General features: G+C 39.6%; 1 pseudogene; it reads right to left on the reverse strand.

The window, feature by feature from the left end:
* Positions 1-4,177: 4,177 nt before the first annotated feature.
* Positions 4,178-5,549, reverse strand: LOC103272471 (annotated as a pseudogene).
* Positions 5,550-9,650: the final 4,101 nt, after the last annotated feature.

The following is a 9,650-nucleotide window of genomic DNA, read 5'->3' on the forward strand; positions in this document are numbered from 1 at the left end:
AATAGTTTTGCTGGGTCCAGTGGAAATTCTATTTCTTTCTTTCTTTTTTTTTTTTTAAGCTCTTTGAGAAATCTCCAAATTGTTTTCCATGGGTGCTGAATTAGTTAGTTTGTATTCCCACCAACCTTGTGTAAGTGTACCCTTTTCTCTGCAACCTTGCCAACATGTGTTGCTTTTTGACTTATAATAATACCCATTGGTGTGAGATAGTATCTTACTATGGGGTATTTTTTTTTTTTTTGTACTTCTCTGAAGATTAGTAATGTGGACCATTTTTTTCATGTGTTTGTTGGCTACTTGTATGCCTTCTTTTGAGAAATGTTTTTTCATGCCATTTGTCCACTTTTTGATGGGGCTGTAGTTTCTTTATTCTTGTCAATTTAAGTTCCTTATACATTTTAAAGATTAGGCTTTCGTTGGATGCAAATATTTTTTCCCATTCTGTAGGTTGTCAGTTTACTCTGTTGACAGTTTAATTTTGCTGTGTAGAAGCTTTTTAATAAGTCCCAATTGTGAATTTTGTTTTTGCTGTGCTTGCTTTTGAGGACTTAGTCATAAACTTGTCTCCTAAGCAAATGTCCAGAAGAGTGGTTCCTAGGTTTTCTTCTAGGATTTTTATAGTTTGAAGTCTTACATCTTTAATCCAGCTGGGCGTGGTGTCTCACACTTGTAATTCCAGCACTTTGGAAGGCCAAGGCAGGAGGATTGCTTGAGCCCAGGAGTTCAAGACTGGCCTAGGCAACATAGCAAGACCTTGTCTCTACAAAAAGTCAAAAAATTAGCCAGGGGTGGCGGTACCCATCTGTAGTTCCAGCTACTTGGAAGGCTGAGGAGTGAGGACTGCCTGAGCCCAGGAGGTCAAGGCTGCCATGAGCTGTGATTGTGCCACTGCACTCCAGCCTGAGTGAGAAAGCGAGACTCTGACTCAAACAAATGAACAAAAAAATTAAGTATTTAATCTACCTTGAGTTAATTTTCATATATGGTAAGAATTAGGGGGATCAGTTTCATTCTTCTACATTTGGTTAGTTTTTGCAGCACCATTTATTGACTAGGGTTTCCTTTCTTCATTGTTTATTTTTGTCAACTTTGTTGAAAATCAGTTGGTTGTAATAAGCAGCTATATTTCTGGGTTCTTTATTCTGTTCCATTGGTCTATGTATCTGTTTTTGTACAAGTACCATGCTGCTTTGGTTATTGTAGCCTTGTAGTAAAGCTGAAGTCCAGTAATGTGATGCCTCAGGCTTTGCTCTTTTTGCTTAGGATTGCTTTGGCTATGCAGGGGGGTTTTTTGGGGTTCCAAATGAATTTTAGAATTGTGTTTTCTAGTTCTGTGAAAAATGACACTAGTCATTTGATAGGAATTTTGTTGAATTTATAAATTGTTTTGGGCAGTATGAACATGTTAATGATATTGATTCTTCCAGTTCATGAGCATGGAATGCTTTTCTATTTGTTTGTATAATATTTTATTTCTTTTGGCAGTGTTTTGTATTTCTCATTGTAGAGATCTTTCACCTTTTGGGTTAGATATATTCCCCGGTATTTTATTTCTTTGTGTGTGGCTCATGTAAATTGGATTGTGTTCTTGATTTGGTTCTAAGTTTGAGCATGGTTGGTATATAGAAATGCTATTAAGTTTTGAATGTTGACTTTATATGCTGAACTTTACTAAAGTTCATTATCAGGTCTAGGAGTCTTTTGGTACAATCTTTAAGATTTTCCATATAAAGAGATATGTCAAAAGAGATTATTTGACTTCCTACTTTCCTATTTGGAGGACTTTCATTTCTTTCTCTTGACTGGTTGCTCTGTCTAGGACTTCCAATGTTATGCTAAATAGGAGTGGTGAGAATGAACATCCTTGTCTTATTCCAGTTTTTAGGAAGAATGCTTCTAATTTTTGCTCATTCAGTATAGTGTTGGCTGTGGGATTGCCATAAGTGTTTCATTTTTATTTTGAAGTATGTTCCTTCAATGCCTAGTTAGTTGAGGATTTTTATCATGAAGCGATGTTAGATTTTATCAAGTGTTTTTTCACTTGATGTTGAGATAAGCATATGGTTTTTGTTTTTAATTCTGTTCATGTGGTAGATCACATTTATTGATTTGCACGTGTTGAACCAACCTTGTATTCAAGGAATAAAAACCACTTGATTGTGGTGCATGATCTTTTTGATACGCTGTTGAATATGGTTTGCTAGTATTTTGTGGAGAGTTTTTGCATCTATGCTTATCACGGATATAAACCTGTAGTTTTCTTTTTTTTGTATCAAGAAGATACCAAATCTGGCAAAGACACAACCCAATTTATAGACTGTCAGGGAGTGCCTCTTCCTTGAATTTTTGGGAATAGTTTCAATAGGATTGGTACCAGTTCTTCAAATTCTGGTAGAATTTGACTGTGAATCTGTCTTTTCCAGTATTTTTTTTTTTCTTTTTGGTTGGTAGGCTTTTTATTACTGATTAATTTTGTGACTCATTATTGGCCTGTTCAGGGTTCAACGTCATCCTGTTTTAATCTTGGGAAATTTGGTTTCCAGGAATTTGTCCATTTCCTCTAGCTTTTCTAGCATACACACATAAAGTTGTTCATATTAGTGTCTGAGGATCTTTTGTATTTCTGTGGGATCAGTTGTAATGACTCCTTTGTCGCTTATCATTGTTCTAATTTGGATCCTCCCTCTCTTCCCTTCTCTCTCCCCTCCCTTTTTTCCTCTGTCTCTCTCAACTAATCTATTCAGAAGTCTATCAATCTTGTTTATCCTTTCCAAGAACCAAATTTTTACTTCATTAATCCTTTGAATGATTTATTTTCTGGCCTCAACTTTCTTCTGTTCTGATTTTGGTTATTTCTGTTCTTCTGCTAGCTTTGGATTCAGTTTGTTCCTATTTTTTCTAGTTCCTTAAGCTGTGATGTTTGTTGTTTTTTTGTTTTTGTTTTTATTTGAGATCTTTCTAACATGTTGATGTGGGCACTTAGCTCTATAAACTTTTAACATTGCTTTTGCAGTGTTACAGGGGTTTTGGTATGTTGTATCTCTTTTCATTTGTTTAAAAAAATTTTTTTTAAAGTTCTGTCTTCATTTTGTTGTTTACCCAAAAGTAATTCAAAAGCAAGTTGTTCTGTTTCCATGTATTTGTGTTTTTTTCAAGTTTGATATTAACTGTATTCTATTTTCTGTATAACTTTAAGTACATAAAGGTTTATTTCCACAAGCCTCAGGAAATGGGTAGAAGTCACAGGACAATCTCTCTTCCCACCCCCCAAAAAGTTGCATATTTTGGTGTTTGTCCTAGAGGGGAAAAAAACTGGAATTCATATTAGCAATGCTGTGCAAGGTTCTTACATAAATCAAGATCAAAAACCAGCCTGCAGTTGAGGTTTTCATCCTCTGTTCAGGTGTCTGAACAGAAGCCATAAGCTGTTAAGCATGACAGGGACAAGGAGGCAGTGAAGATGGATGACAGTCTCCTAGTAGGGAAGGAGGAAGGAATGCCAGACTACTTGGAATGGTGTGTTGTTTATCTTTATCTTTTTTTTTTTTCTTTTAAAACTATCTCTGTAGGAAGGTGCTAGGCAGGGATCCCAGAGAAAGAAAGGGTCCAAAACTCCTTTAACTGCCCTGGATGAAGGGCACTGTTACTGCATCTGGTACTGGAGAACCTCCTATCTCATGGTGGAAGCAGACCCAGGATGGGATGCAGAATAAAAGGAATGCTTATGGGAAACAACTTTGCTTGCAATGCTAGATGACAAAGCCTCAGCCTTTGGTCCAGTGCAACCCTCACCTTGCTTATCAACACTGAAAAATCAGTTTGGTTAGAAGAACCATCTGAAATCACACCAGCTTCTGCTACCTTTATGCTCACTGTTAGAAAAAGATTGGTGTGAACACTCTGATCAGTTAATTCCTGGGACTGATTTAGTCTTCCAAAGAACAGTTGGGTAGAATTACTCCCCAAAGCTAAAATGTAGCAGTCCTAGTCGCAGTTCCTTGAGAATGAGCTGGCAGAGTGGTTGAGCTGATGTGGAAAAGCTGCACATTCCTAAAGAAGATCAGCTGACCTGCTGTCCCATCCCAAATCTTGGTAGATGAAATATAGAAAAGAACCGTCTTGATACAGATTTATCCCATAGTATGAAGGGGGAGCAAAGAACCCAGTCACACTTCACTTATCCAGCAACTTCTGTCACTGTAGTGACCAATTTTTATGCATTCTATAGGGTCTTGAACTGCTCTGGGACTGGAAACTCATTAAAGTTACCACCTTGTGTAGGAATGAGGCTGTTCATCTCAGAAGATTTGGCACTATTTCATAAACCAGGGAATTCTTACTCAAGTAAGCATGGCAACCATCTGTTTTGTTGATAGAATTATCTGAGCTTTGACAAGCCAACTATTGATTATCTCCACAACCCACCACATTATCAAATACCAGACCAAATTTCTTATAGTCGTCTAATGTAGTGGAGTTAATTTGCTCATGATCTGCAACACTGTGTTGACATACTTGTATATGGAAGCCACATGTTTCAGCTCTGTATCATCAATTACCAGGTTGAAAACATTCTCCCGATTTTCCACTCTCCACTTCTTGCCCTCCAGTTCAAGTAGAGCCGGCTCCTTCTTTGTAGCTGGTTTGGGGGATGGGCTGGCTTCGGGTTTTGTTGCAGAGAATGGCTTGGGGCCACTATGTACTGGACCACTCTGAGCCTTTAGGGCAGAGTACTTGGGAGTCTTCATGTTATCAGATACATGCTTCAGGGCATATGTGGTGCTCACCCCCTGATTAATCTGTGCAATGCTGAGCAGGGAGCAAAGTCATCAGAGCCTGAATTGGTGGGGACTGGGGAAGGAGGTGAGCATGGGTGAGGAAAGGAGGACCTTATTTAGCAGAGGGTTCATTTAGCAATCCACTCAGTTCTTTTGCCACAGGTCGCATTTTGTCCCAGGCCAGTCTGATGGTATGGCATTCCTTAATGTAAGCCTGCAGCTCTGTCCATATACTTAAGTTTTGACCCAGTATATATCCTTCTTATCCACATCTTTGTACTCCTTGAGGACTTTATTTGTATAAAATATGGCAGCATTTATTTATTTATTTATTTATTTTTCTTCACATAGAGGTCTGGCTTGGGAGCCATAGCCACCCAGCCCAGGGCCTGGATACTTTTGCTCACAGCTGACAGGTGATTGAACAACTTGCTGCCTCAGTTTTTCTCCCAAAAGGTTATCTCTTCTTGGACCTGCTCTGAGATGGGTGCCAATAAATCAGAAAGCTTATAGCCTGCTGGCTGCTGGCACTGAGAGGCTGTAACCAAGAGAGCTCACTCTAACTTCAAACCTGTTTGGACCATCTCTGCATGTCTCTGAACATCTCCCTCAATCTCTTTACTGAGCTTCAAGTACCCTGCCATAGGAGGGTACTTGCACATATGGAGCAGCTCCTGCTTTTGAAGGACTGTCTCCACACTCATGGTACATGTTAGAGGTATTGGATACTGCCTCCAGGCAACTCACTGCCCTCTCTAATCTTTCTACCAGATTTTGATGTCAGCCATAATGTACAACCTTGGGACTGCGAACAGTCGCTCTCCACTTCTGGCAATAACCACTTCTGGCAATTACCTCTTGAGAGTTACTCTTGGTACTGATTTCTATTTTTATTCTGCTGTGGTCCAAGAAGATGCCTGGTATGCTTCTGACTTTTTGGAATTTACTGACTTGCTTTTGACCAAGCATGTGGTCAATCTTAGAATATGTTCCATGTGCAGATGAGAAGAATGTATATTCTGTGGTTGTTGGGTGAGTATTCCATAGATGTTTATTTGGTCCAATTGGTGGCTGGCAGCTTTACTGAAGTACCCTACTATTATTTTGAGGCTAAGTCTCAAGTCTAGTAGTAATTGTTTTATAAATCTGTTACAACTTTGGAGACACACACACACAAAATAGTTCAGTCTTATTAGATTGAACCCTTTGTCATTATGTAATGCTTTTCATTGTCCTTTTCTACTGTTGTTGGTTTAAAATCTGTTTTATCTGATACAAGAATAGTGACTCCTACTTTTTTGTTTTGTTTTGTTTTCCATTTGTATGGTAGATCTTTCTCCCTCCCTGGCATTACTTTTCTTTACTCATGCTAAAAGTGGACCTCCATTCTCTTCTGACTTGGAAGGTTTCTGCTGAGAGGTATGCTGTTATTCTGATGAGTCTCCCTTGATAGTCTGTCCCCGCTCTCTAGCTACCTTTAAGACTTTTTCTTTCGTGTTGAACTTGGGTAGTCTGATGACTATTGCATCTTGCGTGAGTTCTCTGAATTTCTTGAACCTGCATGCTTGACCTCTCTAGCAAGATAGGAAATATTTTATTGGATTATGTCTTCAAAACTTTTTTCCAGATTACTTCCATTTTCTATTTCTCTCTTAGGAATGCCAAACAGACATAGGTTTGGTCTCTTTACAAAAGCTCATACTTCTCAAAGGCTTTGTTCATGTTTAAAAAATTTTGTCTTTATTTTTGTCTGACTGGGTTGATTCAAAGGAGCAGTCTTCAAGCTCTGAAGTTCCTTCTTCTGCTTGGTCTAATCTGTTAAGGCTTGCAACTGTATTATGAAATACTGTGAATTACTAAATTCCAAAAATTATTAAATTCCAAAAATTCAGTGTGGTTCTTCCCCAGGATGGCTATGTCATCTTTCAATTTTTGGATCATTTTCCTGGCTTCATTTTGGATTTCAACTTTCTCTTAGATCTCATTGAATTTCTTTGCCATTCACATTCTAAATTCTATATCTGTCGTTTCAGACAACTCATTCTGGTTATGCTCCATTGCTCTAGAGCTGGCACAATCCTTTGAAGGTGACAAAACACTCTGGCTTTTTGTATTGCTGGGGTTCTTGCATTGGGTGCTTTCCCATCTGAGGGAACTGATGCTTCTTTTATTTGAATTTGCTATTATTGGTGTGGGGTTTTTTGATTATTTTCTTTTTTTCCTTGTGAGTAGGGCTGTAGTGTATACTCTGTATGGTCAATTTACTGTTTCTGGATACTTTCAGAGGGCCTCTCTTCTGCATGAGTTCCTTGGTTGCAGAGAGAATCAGGTGGTGGTTGTCTCAGATGATGCTTGTTGTAGTGGTGTATTTTTGTTTGGTGAAGTAATTAAGGCTGCATACCAGTCAATGGTACTTAAGAGTAAGAGCGCGGCAATGGCAGCAGTGGTTGCTAAGGGCTTGTCAGCAACCTCTGGGAGTTGAACTCTCAGAGGAATGCCAGGCATGGCTGAAGTATTCAGGCAGGAGTGGGGTAATTGCATTGTGGACCTGAAGCTGCCTAGCCTTTCTGGTGAGGAGTAGCAGAGATGGAGGTCACTGACTTCCCACTGCTCCTCCATACCACCATTGCAGAAACTGCACTGGGAGAATGCAAAAATTCCCAATCTCTCTGCTCTCTCCTTGGTCCAAAGGTGGTAGGGGTGGGGCAGCAGTGCCTGCAGAGGGCTTGTGAGCAACCTGAGAGCTCTCAGTGGGTGCCAGGACTTGTCTGCAGTGTACAGGTCGGGGCAGAGTGATTGCACTGGGGACCTGAAGTAAGAAAGCCCCATTTGGGAGGAAGCAGTGAGGTTGAGGGGTTGTGGGGTGGCAGACTGCTTTTGGTCTTACAATCTGTGACTAAGGGATCTGGACTGGGATGCCTGCAAGTGCTCAGCATCTCCATTCCTTCCATGGCCTAGGGGAAGCTGTGGTTGTGGTAGTGGCACCAGCTGCAAAAGTCTTGCTGATGACTGCTGGGAGTTGAGCTCTTAGAGGAACAACTGACCTTCCTCCTTGGTGGGGCGGTGGCAGCTCGTGTCAAGCTGACCAGGGATCAAAGGCCTGTGGGGTTTTTGTACAGTCTCCAGGAGGCTTTCTGTGTTGGTCTGGGTGCCTGGGGTGGGGGTGGAGCTCAGGGGCTCTTCTGTGACTAGAATTATAGGGCTCTGTGGCAAGAGTGTGGATTCTTGGTGGTCTCTCACTCATTCACCCCTTCTCTTTGTTGGGGAGCCTCTCAGGGTTCTATACCGGTCCAGCTCAGCAAGCTGCCTGACTTTGCACTTCTCTGCTTTCCATAGGTCCTGTCACTTATCTGGTAAATCCTAGTGTATCTTCTTAGACAATATACTTCAAGTGTTAATATTTTGGTTCCTCTCCACAAGAGAGGCACACATTAGCTGCTTCTAGTGAGCCATCTTTAACTGGAACTTCTAGTAACATTTCTGAAGACTATAAACATACACTCATGTCACCAGTGAGTAAAGGTAGCTTTCTTTTCAAACCATATGCTTTTCTTTTTTTTTTTCTTGCCTTATTGCACTAGCTAGGATCCCCAGTACAATGGTAAAGAGATTAGGTGAAAAGGAATATCCTTGTCTTGTCCATATCTTAAAAAGGAAAACATTCAGTCTTTTACCATTATGATGTTACCTCTAGAATTTCCATAGAACCCTTTTATCAGATTAAGGAAATTTCCTTCTATTGCTTGTTTGTTGAGCATGTTTATCATGAACAGATGTCAAATCTGTTGTAATGTGATTGATTTTGGTTTCAGGGCAGTGCTAGTCTCATAGCATGAGTTGGAGAGTGTTCTGTCCTCCTTTAGTTTCTAAAACAGTTTGTCTGGCATTGGTACTATTTTTTTCAGTACTGGACAGGATTGATTGTTGAAGCTACCTGGATCTAGAATTTTTTTGTGGGAAGATTTCAAGTTACAAATTCTCTGTTTAATTGATACAGGGATATTTAGGTATTCTGTTCCTTTTCTGAGTCAGTTTGATAACTTGTATCCTTCAAAGATTTTTGCCTCTTTCATCTAGGTCAGGGATTGTCAAACTGTTGCCCACAGGTCAAAACTGCCCCATTTCAGGTCAAAGCTAGTCACAATCATTTGTGTATTGTCTATGTTGCACTGTAAGAACAGAGCTGAGTAGTTGCAACAGAGACCATAGGATCCACAAGCTGAAAATATTCAGTAATAGTAGTTTCCTTTATCCATGGTTTTACTTTCCAAGATTTTAGTTATCTGAAGTCAAAACAGTCTCAAAATATTAAATGGAAAATTCTAGAAATAAACAATGTATAACTTTAAAATTATATACTGTTCTGAGTAGCTTGATGAAATCTCATGCTATTCCACTTTGTCTCTCCTGGAACGTGAATCATTCCTTTGTTCAGTGTATTCATGCTGTATATGCTATTTGTCTGCTAGTTATTTAGTGGCTGTCTCAGTTATCAAATCAAATATATACACACACACACACATATGTACATACATACATATGTGTATATATATGTATGTGTGGGTGTATGTGGTTTCAGACTATCTGTGGTTTCAGACATCCCCATGGATAAGTGGGGACCACTGCATTGGTTTAAAGATTGAATTAGAACACCTCTAAAGTACCTGCTGTTAGATAGGCTTAAAAGGAGGGACTACCCAATTGTATTTGGAGTGAGCTGTTTTCTCCCAGTTTAAGTGGCAGAAATCTGCAGAGAGCTTTTCTCATTGAGTGTGTTCTCCTAAACAATGGATACCACCTTCACAAAGGCTGTTTTCCCTCAGTAAGGAAAAAGTCACACAGAGGCATTCTGTATTCTCTGTCTTGGTGTGT

Source organism: Carlito syrichta, unplaced genomic scaffold (genome assembly GCF_000164805.1).
Source record: "Carlito syrichta isolate Samal-C Ts95f unplaced genomic scaffold, Tarsius_syrichta-2.0.1 Scaffold111522, whole genome shotgun sequence".
Classification (NCBI taxonomy): Eukaryota; Metazoa; Chordata; class Mammalia; order Primates; family Tarsiidae; genus Carlito; species Carlito syrichta.